The sequence below is a fragment of the Carcharodon carcharias genome, chromosome 21 (assembly GCF_017639515.1).
Source record: "Carcharodon carcharias isolate sCarCar2 chromosome 21, sCarCar2.pri, whole genome shotgun sequence".
Lineage (NCBI taxonomy): Eukaryota > Metazoa > Chordata > Chondrichthyes > Lamniformes > Lamnidae > Carcharodon > Carcharodon carcharias.
In genome coordinates, this window is record NC_054487.1 from 55,184,662 (window position 1) to 55,198,953 (window position 14,292).

General features: G+C 43.0%; 1 long non-coding RNA gene across 2 annotated transcripts in view; it reads right to left on the reverse strand.

The window, feature by feature from the left end:
* LOC121293099 overlaps positions 1 to 8,800 on the reverse strand; it is a 54,496-nt gene extending 45,696 nt beyond the window's left edge. Inside the window, exon 1 of one of the 2 annotated variants that reach the window (XR_005946441.1) lies at positions 8,268 to 8,320. This is a non-coding gene — a long non-coding RNA (uncharacterized LOC121293099). Of the gene's footprint in view, positions 1 to 8,267; positions 8,321 to 8,679 lie in introns of those variants that run through there. The other variant, XR_005946442.1, reaches the window with a different exon arrangement.
* Between the last annotated feature and the right edge of the window lie 5,492 nt (positions 8,801 to 14,292).

Here is a 14,292-nt window from a genome sequence, read left to right on the forward strand (position 1 = left end):
GTCACATGCATTGCCTTCATCTACACACCTGGTCACCTCTTCGAAAAATTCAATCAAATTGGTGTGTGGGCTTGCAGGTCCAAGTGCATCCCCAGGGACCCCTTATTGAGTCCCTGAAGCAGCCTCTTCATGAGAGTTGTGACTCTCTCTTCGAAGGAGGCATTGTGCTCGGCCATGATGGTCAACTCAGTGGTCATGCTCCACAGGGACTTCTCCACAGCGGACACCATGGCATGCATTCTCTCATGTATCTCCACCAGATCCTCTTGCACACCCTGCTGGACTTCCAGCATCTGCTGCCTAATGGATGACTCAAGAGGCCCATCATCAGCCATCGACTGAGCATTGTCCTGATCCGGCGCCCTGGGCACAGTCTGCCTCTGCCTGCACCTCAAGCGAGTGTGAAGTGCCCTCACCAATGCGCACCAAGATATGAGACAGCAATCTTATACCTACCGAGGCGCTGGTATCTGTGCTGGTGCCTGCTTGACAGAGAGGGTGTGACGCATTTGCGTGCTCAGCATGGTGGTCCCCTGGGGTCAGGGTTGGGCCTTCTGGCTCCTCATAGCGACTGCCTGCTGGTGAGCCTAAAAGGGACAAGAAAGACATGTCATTAGTTTAAGTCATGACACTATCACTGTGCAGGCCGGGCAGTCTGGTGAGGGAGAGATATGCATCATGGTGCTCTCATCTTTCCATTGTCAATGGGGACTCCACATTCGAGGCTCACATCAATATAGAGACTGCATTAGAACAATGGCAATAGCTGACATTCTCACCTCAGTGCATTGCACTCTTACCTTCATCTGGCACCCCAACTTCACTGCGTCCCCTTGACCAAGGTGCATGCCGCTTCTCAAGCTCCAGGGCCTCCTGCTCTTATTGTGTGAGGATTAGGAGGTGTGGGTGTCCCCCATCAGACTGCGACCTCTCAGCATTGTTATGGGATGTTTTCCCCCGAAAGGCTAGAGGAGGATTGATTAGTCCACTCTCTACCTGCAACCTGGCCAACCCCACCTGAGGAACACCTCGCAGGACTCAGCTGATTCGTGACCCAGGAGCCGCAAGGCACTCATTCTAAGCAGGCAGGGCTCATCCCCTTGGCCAGCCCCTGCCTCATTGACATTTGCCACTCACACTTTAACACCTCTGAGGACCACGGTGGGGGGATGTGCAGCTCTTAGTTGTTCTACAAAGTGACACATGCCAACATAGTACTCACCCTTCCCGATTGCAGCAGATCGTTGAAGCGCTTCCGGCACTGCACCCATGTGTGCCTCATCACATCGTGGCTGCTGACCCTGGATGCTACCTCCTCCCAGGCCTTTTTGGTGAGGTGTGGGGGCCTCCTCCTCCCGTCTCTGGGGACAAGTGTTTCCCTCCTGGTTGCAACCTTCTCCAGCAGGGCAGCGAGGCACTCATCCAAGAAACATGGTGCCGACTGTCCAATCGACCTGCCCTCCAACCGCAACGGGATCCATGGAGGCTTCCACGCCCTTCCATGGCAGCCTTCCAGGGGCTATCTGGGCATGTTTTGAATCGGCTGCCAGGTTGCCATTGGACCCGGCAGTCATCATGCCCCCAGCCTCACCCGGCCCTTCTCGCTGATTACCCAATTGCCTTTCACTCTGGGCGGGCCTTAATTGGCCTGCCAGCATGAAATCGCGGTGTGCTGCCGATCGAGGGTGGCAGTCAGCTTCTGAACAACCGCTGCCCGCCCCCACTGACCCCGCACGCCAAGGGTAAAATTCTGCACAATCTTTTCTTGGGTGTGTGGGCCATGTGTGGATCACTGGGTGGATACTGTTGTGTTTACATTTCAGGTGTTGGTGCTCTGTTAATGTAAACCTGCGTCTTGTGCTTATTCTTAAAAGTCACAGCAGTCAAGGCTTAAAAAACTTCTTGTTGCAGTTAGTCGAGAGGTGGAAAAGGGTGGAATTATCTCACATATCTCTCCTGTCCACAACTGTTCAAAATGGCATATCCAGCGCTCATGAGAAGGTCCCTTTGACCTTAGTTTTATTTTTAATTCTGACACTTGTAAAAGGTAGATAATGCAAAAATCTGACCGGAAGGGTTAGAACTAAAAGTCTTTAGAAGAAAGAAAGTGAAACTTGCATTTATGTTGCATTTTTTACAAAATCAGAATGGTCAAAAACCGTTGCCATCAATGTACAATGTTTTGAAGCAGAGTCACTTTTATAATGTAGGAAATGCAGCAGCCAATCCGTTCCCAGAAAGGTCCCACCAACAATAATGTGATGATGATCAAATAATCTGTGATTTATGCATTGGTTGGGAGATAGCACCTTTAGCATACGCAAACCTTCCAATGTGCTTCTTGGGAGCATTATCAGACATGAATTTGACAAGAAGTCAAGTAAGATGATGTTAGGGCAGATGACCAAACCTTGGCCAAAGGGGTTGGTTTTGAGGAGGTAGAGAGGCAGGAAGGTTTAGGAAGAGAATTCAAGAGCTTAGAACCTAAGCAGCTGAAGGCACGGCCACCAATGGTGAAGTGATTAAAATTGGGTATGCTCAAGAACACCAAAATCAGAGGAGTGCAGTTATCTCGGAGGGTTAAAGGGCTGGAAGTGATTAGAATGTTAGGAAATGGTAAGGCCAAGGAGAAATCTTGAAAACACTATTAAAGTTTACAATAGGTCATTTGATCCATCAAGTCCATTTATCCAGAATTAATGGGTGACTATTCCATGCTGTACTTGCCTGTCCCCACTCCCATGATGTCCCACCAACACTTATTCATCCCTTACTGTAAGGAACGTTATGTTATTTTTGCTACCTCCCCTGAAAATTAAAAAGTAATCCTTAAATCACCCTTCTCAAAATAAATGCACTCGGCACCCTTTTTCTAAGAATCAATTAACTTTTCTGAGAGATTGTTCTACATGCTCAATATGTTGAAATGCATTTTTTCTTCTAATTTTCAATCTTGCTTGAGTTTTCTAAATTGGGTGCTTGTGTGCCTGAATCTTATGCTCATTATCCAAGTTAAATAGCATGTAGTTATACAATGGTTACATTTGAGAAATGCAATTCTCATGCCAGAAAGGGCCTGTTGTGAAGAGATAGCTATTGCAGAAGCTGAATGTACTCATTTCAGACACTGAAGTTTCAATAGCCATTCAAATATTTCCTGAAGAGTACATTTTCTTGCACTGCAGAATTCAACCCTCACATTCCGTGGGTCCCTCCTTGGCATTATTGTCAGAAATTCTACTACAACAATAACAACTGCCTTTATGTAGTGCCTTTGCAATAGAGTACATCACAAGTTGGGGAAAGAAACACATAAAGGAACACATACCTAACCACAAAGAGAACATGGGAAGGATAACTGAAGGCATTGCCAAAAAGATGAGTTTTGATAAAACTGGAGAGGCACAGGAAGTTGGGCAGTGAGTTTCAGACAATAAGGCTAAGGCAGCTGAAGGCTCTGCTGCCGAGTAAGATGAGGGAAGGGCCGAGCACACATGAGCAAAACTGGAGGGCCAAAAGGCATAACATGGAATATAAGGCAGGAGAAAGTTGGTGATATAGAATGGAAAAGAGGGACTGAGTATGAGGATGAAGATTTTAAATTCATTGTGTTGGGAAATGGGGAACCATTGTATGTCAGTAAGTGGCAGGGTCATGGACAATAGGGATATAGTGTGGGGTAGTTGCATTTTGAAGAAGTTGGAGATTGTAGATGAGGGAAGGCTTGTAAGCAAAGCAATGGAGAAATTGATTTTAAGGATGAATTTCATTTGTAGTACAGCTGAGCTATGAGTGTTGGTGGAAATAAGTGTTATTTAGTACATGACGCTCTGATTTGGACAGGGAAACAAGACTTTGCATAGTCTGGTTTATCCTGAGCAACTGGACAAAAGGATGGGAATGGGATAGGACTGAACTTAAAGGTGTGGAGCAGAGTTATAGAGGGTAAAAGTATTTATTTCAGTTTCCTGTTGTTCAGGTGGAGAAAACATTAATTTCACTATATGAAGGGCATGGAGTTCTTCCTGTATCTGGGTCAACATCCATTCTCCAATGAACACCACCAAAACAGATTAACTGCACATTTGCCCCATTGTTGTTTGAGAGCTTGTGCTTAAATTGGCTGTTGGCTTTGCCTTTAAAATAACATTGATTGCAATTCATCTATAACTCACTGCCAGTGGAGCAATTTGAGATGTTCTTGAGATGTGAAAGGGGCTATAGAAATGCATCTTACATACACCACTCAATCCCTCAAGCCTGCTCCACCATTCAATAAGGTCATGGCTGATCTGACTGTAACTTCAACTGCACATTCCTGCATACTCCTGATAACCTTTCACCCCTTTGCTTATCAAGAATCTATCTGCCTCTGCCTTAAAAATATTAAAAGATTCTGCTTCCATCATCTTTTGAAGGAGAGAGTTCCAAGGACTCCCTACCCTCCGAGAGAAAAAAATTCTCCAAATCCCTGTCTGAAATGAGCGGCTCCTTATTTTTAATCTGTGACCCTTAGTTCTAGATTCTCCCACAAGAGGAAACATCCTTTCCACATCTATCCTGTCAAGACCCCTTGGGATCCTCTTATTCTTCTGAGCTCCAGCGGATACAAGGCTAGTCTGTCCAACCTTTCCTCATAAGACAACCCGTCCATTCCAGGTTTTAGTCTAGTAAACCTTCTCTGAACTGCTTTTAACACATTTACATCCTTTCTTAAATAAGGAGCCCAATACTGTATACAGTACTCCGATGTGGTCTCACCAATGCCCTGTAAAACTGAAGCAAAACCTCCCTACTTTTGTATTCAAGTCCCCTCACAATAAACAATAACATTCTATTGGCTTTCCTAATTACTTGCTGGACCTGCATACAAACCTTTTGCCATTCATGTACTAATACACCCAGATCCCTCTGCATCACAGAGCTCTGCAAGTTCTCACCATTTAGATAATATGTTTCTTTTTCATTCTTCCTTCCAAAATGGACAATTTCACATTTTCTCACATTATTTTCCATTTGCCAGATTTTTGTCCACTCACTTAACCTATTACATGCCTTTGTAGCCTCCTTACATCCTCTTCACAACTTACTTTCCAACCTATCTTTGTGCCATCAGCAAATTTAGCAACCATAACTTCAGTCCCTTCTTCCAAGTCATTTTCATAAATTGTAAAAAGTTGAGGCCCCAGCACACCGCCCGTTATATCTGCCAACCAGAAATTGACCTATTTATGCCTATTCTCTGTTTCCTGTTAGCTAGCCAATCTCCTATCCATAACAATTTATTACTCCCTACAACATGAGCTTTCACTTTCCACAATAACCTTTGATGCAGTACCTAATCAAATGCCTTCTGGAAATCTAAGTACAGTACACATTTTGGTTCCTCTTTATCCACAGCACATGTTACTTCTTCAAAGAACTCCAATAAATTGGTTAAACGTGATTTCCCTTTCACAAAACCATGTTGACTCTGCCTGATTGCCTTGAATTTTTCTAAATGCCCTGCTGTGGTGTCTTTAATAATAGGTTCTAACATTTTCCCTATGGCAGATGTTAAGCGAACTGGCCTGTAGTATTCTGTTTTCTGTCTCCCTCCCTTTTTGCATAAAGGAGTTACATTTGCTATTTTGCAATCGGATGGATCCTTCCTCAAAACTAGAGATTTTTGGAAAATTAAAATCAAAGCACCAACTATCTCAGTAGCCACTTCTTTTAAGAACCGAGGATGGAGTCCATCAGGACTCAGAGACTTATCAGCCTGCAGCTTCCACAATTTGCTCAACAACACTTCGCTGGTGATTGTGGTTTTCTTAAGTTCCTCCTTCCATTCCATTTCCTGAGTTACAGCTATTTCTGGGAGGTTACTTGTATCCTGTATCATGAAGATTGATGCAAAATACATATTCAATTAATCTGCCATCTCCTTATTTTCCATTTTTAATTCCCCAGACTCACTTTCTATAGGACCAATGTTCACTTTGTTAATTCTTCTCTTTTTAAAATATCTATAGAAACTCTTACTGTCTGTCTTTATATTTCTAGCTAAGTTTCTCTTGTACTCTAATTTTTCTCTCTATATTAATCTTTTAGTAACTCTTTGCTTTTTTTAATAGTCTGTCCAGTCTTCTGACCTGCCACCTACCATTGCACATCATATGCTTTTCCTTTAAGTTTGATACTATATTTAACTTTTTTTGTTAGCCATGGATAGTGGGTCCTCCCCTTGGAATTTTTCTTTCTCATTGGAAAGTATCTATCCTGTATTTTCTGAAATATCCCCTGAACTGTCTGCCACTGCATCTCTATTGACCTATCCCTTAATGTACTTTGCCAGTTCACTTTAGCTAGCTCTACTTTCATGCCCTCACAATTGACCTTATTTAAGTTTAAAATACAAGCCTTTTCACCCTCAAACTCACTCACTTTTTCCAGAACTGCTTTATCCAATTCAAGGTTGTGGGCTACCTCAAACTGAATGTAATACCTAGGTGCCTTTACAATGATGGCATCAATTAATCCTACCTTGTTGCACAATGCCAGGTCTAGTATTGCCTGCTCTCTGGTTGGTTCCCAAACATGCTGCTCTACAAAGCTATCCTGAAATGTCCTATGAATTCCTTATCTAGGCTACCTTTGCCCATCTGATTTTTCCAGTCTATATGTAGATTAAAACCCCCATGATTATTGTTGTACTTTCCTGACAAGTTCTCATTATGTCTTCCTTTATACATGGTCCTATTGTGTGGTTACTATTAGGGGGCTTGCACACCACTCTCACAAATGACTTTACCATTTCTCATCTCTACCCAAACCGCTTCTATATCCTGATTTCCCGAACTTAGGTCACGCACCTCTATCATGCTGATGCCATCAACAGAGCCACCCCTCCACCTTTTCCTAGCTTCTTATCATTCCTAAGTGTCATGTACCCTTCAATATTTGGGTCCCAATCTATGTCATCCTGCAGCTATGTCTCGGCAATGGCTATCAGATCATATTTATTTATCTCTATTTGCGCTATCAATTCATCTGTTTTGTCTTGAATGCTTTGTGCATTCCAATAAAGAGCCTTTAACTTTGTCCTTTTATTATTTTTGTAACTTTTAGTCTTATCTGCTGATTTACTCTCTGTTGCTTCCTGTCATGGTTTGTTTATCCTTTTCCATATTAATACCTTTCTCTTTTGCCTTATCTCTAGTCTTTGATCGACCGCATTTTCCCAAATTTGATTCCTTGCCCTCATTACTTAGTTTAAAACCCTTTCTATTTCCCTAGTTATGTGGCTCCCAAGAACACTGATCCTAGCATGGTTCAGGTGTAGACTGTCCCAACGGTACAGCCCCTACTTTCCCCAGAACTGGTGCCAGTGCCCCATGAATTGGAACAAATTTCTCCCACATCAGTCTTTGAGCCATGTATTCATCTCTTTAATTTTATTTACCCTATGCCAATTTGCACATGGCTCAGGTAATAATCCAGAGATTATTATCTTTAAGGTGCTCCTTTTTAATTTAGTGCCTAGCTCTTCATACTCTTTATGCAGAACCTCTTTCATATGTTGTTAGTACCTACATGGATTGGATCCACCCCGTCCCACTGCAAATTCTTCTCTAATCCTGAGCAGATATCCTAAACCCTGGCACTGGACAGGTAACATAGACGTCTGGATTCATGCTCTTGACTGCAGAGAACAGTATCTATTCCCCTGACTATGTTGCCTCCTATCACTACTACATTTCTCTTCACTGGCCCCACTTGAATGGCATCCTTCACTATGGTGCCATTGTCAATCCACTTATCAATCTTGCAGTCTTTTTCCTCAACTACACAGGTAGCAAGCACTTTGTACCTGTTGGACAAAGTCAGGGGCTGAAGTTCTTCTATCATTACATGTTGGTTCCCCTTACCTGCCTGACTCTCAGTCACCTCCTCCTGTCCCTGACTATTGAGCAGCTCCAAAGTTCTGCCTAACCTAAGGGAAGTGACTGCCTCCTGGAACAAAGTATCCAGGTAACTTTCCCCCTCCTAGATGCCCCGCAATGTTTGCAACTCAGACTCCAGCTCAGCAACTCGGAGCTGAAGTTGCTTAAGCTGCAAACATTTTCTACAGATATGACTTTTGGGGATTGCAGTGCATTCCACAGATTCCCACATGCTGCAGTCATGGCACACCACCAGCCCTGCCATTTCTGTTGAACCTTATGTATTTAATTAATCAAATAGCTATTATTTACACAGATAAGATAATAGAAAGTTGCACTCACCTATCTTGGAGACAAGGAAAGAAACTCATGAACCACTGCAGTCTGAAACAAAGTAGAAAAAGGAGCACCTCTTTCCCCCTTTGCCCCTAATTCCCTCCTGAACCAAATTCCCAATTTCTCACTCAACCTACGTCCCACTCAGGTGTAGTCTTGGGTACTGCGTGCTCCTTCTGCGTGCAGGTTTAAAATCTCTCTGCTTTTATAGAACCGCTGATGACTCACTAGCTAGCTCAGCTTTCTGCTCCAGTAATTAATACCTATTGATGGCAACTACTTTCAGTTGATTGACAGATAACTGCCACTTCTGGCAGATCCCTGTTTAACTAGGCTATTCAACTAACAATGTTTGAAAGTAAGAATTTAACTCTCAATCCAAATTTAAAGTTAAGAAAAGCTTACCAGAAATTCCCACCTGAATCTAGTTCCCAGCTTCTCACACAGGCGTAGTCTTGTGGACCGCATGGTCCGTTCTCATATTGCTTGCTATTTCTTTTAAGGAGCAACATGTAAATGAGCAAAAGCAGGGAACTGTGTGTATAAGGAGAAGTGGAACCTTACAAGGAAAGTCCCAGTCAAAAAGTTGGTATCACTGGGGTTGACCCAATTGGAAGAGAGGCTCATGTTTTTTTGTAGACTGACAGACTGATAGATATCCATTATTTTAAGAAGTAGAGTATTAGTTTGCTGTGTTTTTCCTATTGGTCTAGACAGAACACAAGGGAATTATAACTTGGGCCTAATGCTTATATATGCGCATCAATGCTTGCATGATTCTGAAATATTTCAGTAACATAGTGATTGCTGAAATTGTCCCAGGAAGGCATGATTGTTGTGTCTGCGAATGGTTTATTGGTAGCCCATGACTACATAAAAATTACCTAATGTGGAAAGAACTTTGCAGCATGCAGCAAGCTTGATTGTTCACATTTCAAAGCAATAAGCAGAAAAAAACTGCAAATAACCAGGAATAGGCATGAAAATACATTTGCACCTGGGAATTCTGAGCAGATTGAGCACTTGAACAGAAGCCAAGATTTGGCAAAAAGCCAGTCTCTTTGCATAAGTGTGGAAAGACTTAGTGTTCTGGAGAACTGAGCTGCTTAGAAACAAACTGTGTGGGTGTAGATGCGTGTTTCTTATAATATTCTGTACTTGTCTCTGATGAGTAGCTTTAGCTAGCTTGAGTATGTACTCGGTCTTGTCAATTTGCGGTAAAATAGTGTATAGTACTTCAGGGGGAATAATGATAATAACAGCAAACATCATTAGGAAGAGATAAGGGCATATGGCAAGAAGCTTTGTCAGAAAGATACACTATTCTATTTAAGGTACAAACCCAGATATGAGCACAGAGATCTCAGGAGAAGTAATTTTGCTCCTTGTTTCAGTGAATTGCTGTGTTGGCAATACTATACCAATGTAGTACATGGAGAATAAAGCCGACTGAGCCAACTTGTGACATAATTAAAATACTGTATGAATCATATTTATCTGTTGCTATAACTAGGCAACAAAATATTATCATTTTGTTTACGAATTGCACCAATCCCTGAAATGACAATACCCCCAAAGGTAAAGGTCAGAAATTAAGTGGTAACGATTTTAGCCAGTCTTGATAATGCTCAAATCATTTTGACAAATAAATATGGGAAATATTTATTTATTTTCAACCTAAGCTGGGAGTCAATGCGCATGTATTTTCTGTAATTTACTTCTTCTCAGCCTCCTTGTATGAATGGTTTCGATTTTTTTTTCAGTGATTCACTCACTTCACTTTCCTCTTTTTCTGTTCTTTAACCTCTTTGCTTTGCAGTTTTAAACATCCTCGTGGATCCTGCGTTGCAAAATGATTGGTGAGGATCTGTAATCAATATCCATAGACTCTGAAGATGTTTCTCACCTGTGAAAATAAAATATTGTGCACAGGAAAATAATTAACAATTCTACGTTCCCAGATCATTTAAATACTATGGCTGGAAGAACAACCCAATAGCACCGAAGGATTATTCCTGACAATTGTTTTTGCTTATGTGCACTCCAGTGTTTGTAAATTGTATTTCACACTTGGAAAAATCATTACCAATTAACTCTTCAGCATTTATCCAGAGTTTTGAACTCCACAATGTTAAACTCCTTTCATTTCTTAATTGAATTTGTATTTTTCAAGCTTTGTAGTGTTTTTTTAATACCTTGATGGCACATATAACACCAATAGGAACAGAGCCATTTTTTAATGCAAGGTTAGTTCAATTAAAGCTTTCACATTCTCTGGCACCATACATGAATACAGAGAAGGACCCTAAAAATAGAAGTATAAAAATATCTGCATCTATTTCAAGCAGTTTCCATGTCATTAATGTGGTAATTCTAAGGGTATGCCAATGCCTTCTGTTCAATGTGAGATGATTTTGGATGTGCATTAACTGTCTGGATAACGCACAAGGCAGCCCCTGCTCTGATTTTAAGGTGTACTCAGGATAAGTCTCATAATGAACCCCCTCCTATTGGACCACCTTGGTACTTTCTCAACATGCTTTTCAATGTTTTCATGTGAACAAGGAACAGACCCTCCCACCTGCTTTTCCCCTATCATTTAAAGTTGGCATTTTGGGCCCAGAGCTCTGTGCACTTGGGAAATCGTGTATGCATACAGCTTGTTTGTGTCAGACATCAGTGCAACCCAAAGTTTGCTATAAAACTTGGGTTTGTTGACTGCACATCAGATTCCGCCGATACCAGGGACAGAATTTTTAAAGGAGGTGGAGGTCCAGATTGGAGAAGTGGTGAGCCCGCAATTTGGCACTGTCAGCCTTTGTGCTGGTTCCCGCCATGATCCCGAACCCAAGCCATGTTGAGAGAGGTTCGCTCTGGGTCAGATTGTCTACCCACCAACAAGCGGCAGGTAGCCAACTTCCCTTCATTAAATGTTATTAAGAGGCCTACTAATGCCCTGTATCTATCATGACTGGAGTTTCCGTTCGAAAATGCGGGCAGCCCACGTCAACCTGGACCACATCCAGGCCAACATGGTGGACTCAGGTTGGGAAGGGAGTGGGTCAGTGATTGAGCATGTGAGGGCTCCCCTTCCCTGTACCCATAATGAGTGCTGGGCCATAGCACTAGCTACTGGCCGTTCACTGGAGGGGTTTCCTCTTGGTCCTCCAGCATCAGGAGCTCACCTCACCAGCTTTGAATGATGAGCCCAATCCCCGGCCTTTAATGGGCTGAAACTTTCAAAATCGTGGTGGGCATTTAAAGTAGGTGTGTGGGCTCAGGACCAGGAACTAGCCCCCATGTCCAGTTTCCGTCCTCATACTAAAGGTTCAGGCCCAGTAGTTAGCCACTGGTTCAAATACAGCGCAATTGCAGTCTAATACGCCTAATACTCTCATGAATACCAAAACAGAATGATTTACCAGCACATTATAAGTCAAAAAATCCCCATGGTCCTATCCAGTGTTGTATTTGCCCACACAACATATTAAGGAAATAGTGTGGATTTTTGCTCCCACGTTAGGTGTGCAGAATCACAGAATAACAGAATCACACAGTGCAGAAGAGGCCCTTCAGCCCATCGAGTCTGCACCGACACGTGAGAAACACCTGACCTACCTACCTAATCCCATTTACCAGCAATTGGCCCATAGCCTTGAATGTTATGATGTGCCAAGTGCTCATCCAGGTACTTTTTAAAGGATGTGAGGCAACCTGCCTCCACCACCATCCCAGGCAATGCATTCCAGGCTGTCACCACCCTCTGGGTAAAAAAGTTTTTCCGCACACCTGTCCTAAACCTCCTGCCCTTCACCTTGAACTTATGTCCCCTCGTAACTGATCCTTTAACTAAGGGGAACAGCTGCTACCTATCCACCCTGTCCATGCCCCTCATAATCTTGTACACCTCGATCAGGTCGCCCCTCAGTCTTCTCTGCTCCAATGAAAACAACCCAAGTCTATCCAACCTCTCTTCATAACTTAAATGTTTCATCTCAGGCAACATCCTGGTGAATCTCCTCTGCACCTCCTCCAGTGCAATCACATCCTTTCTATAATGTAGTGACCAGAACTGCACACTGTGGCCTCACCAAGGTTTTATAGAACTCCAACATGACCTCCCTACTTTTGTAATCTATGCCTTAATTGATAAAGGCAAGAGTCCCATATGCCTTTTTCACCGCCCAACTAACATGCCCCTCTGCCTACAGAGATCTATGGAAACACATGCCAAGGTCCCTTTGTTCCTCAGAACTTCCTGGTGTCATGCCGTTCATTGAATACTTCCTTGTCAAATTACTCCTTCCAAAGTTTATCACCTCACACTTTTCAGGGTTAAATTCCATCTGCCACTTATCTGCCCATTTAACTATCCCGTCTATATCTTCCTTTAGCCCAAGACACTCAACCTCACTGTTAACCACCCGGCCAATCTTTGTGTCGTCCACAAACTTACTAATCCTACCCCCAACATAGACACCTATGTCGTTTATATAAATGACGAATAATAGGGGACCCACCACAGATCCCTGTGGTACACCACTGGACACTGGGTTCCAGTCACTAAAGCATCCTTCTGTAATCACCTTCTGTCTCCTACAACTAAGCCAATTTTGAATCCACCTTATCAAGTTACCCTGTACCCCATGTGCATTTGCCTTCTTTATAAGTTTCCCATGTGGGACCTTGTCAAAGGCTTTTCTGAAAGCCATATAAACTACATCATCTGCACTTTCCTCATCTACACACCTGTTCACCTCCTCAAAAAATTCAATCAAATTTGTTATGCATCACCTCCCTCTGACAAAGCCATGCTGACTATTCCTGATCAAACCTTTCCTCTCCAAGTGGAGATAGATTCTCTCCTTCAGAGTTTTCTCCAATAGTTTCCCCACCACTGTCGTGAGACCCACTGGTCTGTAGTTCCCTGGCTTCTCTCTACAACCCTTCTTAAATAGCGGAACCACATTAGCTGTTGTCGGTCCTCTGGCACCTCCCCCGTGGCCAGAGAGGAATTAAAAATTTTGTTCAGAGCTGCTGCAATCGCTTCCCTTGCCTCCCTCAACAGTCTGGGACACAAATCATCCGGACCTGGAGATTTGTCCACTTTTAAGCCTGCCAACACCTCCAATACCTTGTCACTCCCTATATCAATTTGCTCAAGAACCTTGCAGTCTCTGTCCCAGAGTTTGATACCTTCATCCTCATTCTCTTGGGTGAAGACGGATGTGAAGTATTCATTCAACATTCTAGTGATGTCCTCTGGCTCCACCCGTAGATTGCCCCCTTGGTCCATTATGGGCCCTACTCTTTCCCTGGTTATCCTCTTCCCATTGATATACTTATAGAATATCTTGGGATTTTCCCTACTTTTACCAGCCAGAGGTTTCTCATATCCCCTCTTTGCTCTCCTAATTGCTTTCTTAAGCTCCACCCTGCACTTTCTGTACTCCACTAATGTCTCTGCTGATTTGCTTCCCTTGTACCTGCTAAAAGCCTCTCTTTTCTTTCCTATCTTATCCTGAATATCCCTGGTCATCCATGGTTCTCTGGGCTTGTTACTCCTTCCTATCACCCTGGAGGGAAAATGTTGAGCCTGTACCCTCTCCATTTCCATTTTGAACACCCCCCCACTGTTCCTCTGTAGATTTCCCCACAAGTAGCTGTTCCCAGTCTACCTTGGCCAGATCCTGCCTTATTTTACCAAAATCCACTCTCCCCCAATCCAAAACATGTTTTTGCAACTTGTCTATTCCTTTGTCCATAACAAACTTAAACTGTACTATGTTGTGGTCGCTATCACTAAAATGCTCCCCAACGCCACCTCAGCCACCCGTCCGGCTTCATTCCCCAGAATCAGGTCCAGCAATGCGCCATCCCTTGTTGGACCCTCTACATATTGACCTCAAAAGTTCTCCTGTACATATTTCAAGAAATCCACTCTATCCAAGCCCTTAACACTATCCCAATTAATGTTGGGAAAGTTGAAATCACCTATTGTTATTGTTTTTACACACCTCCACAAATTGTG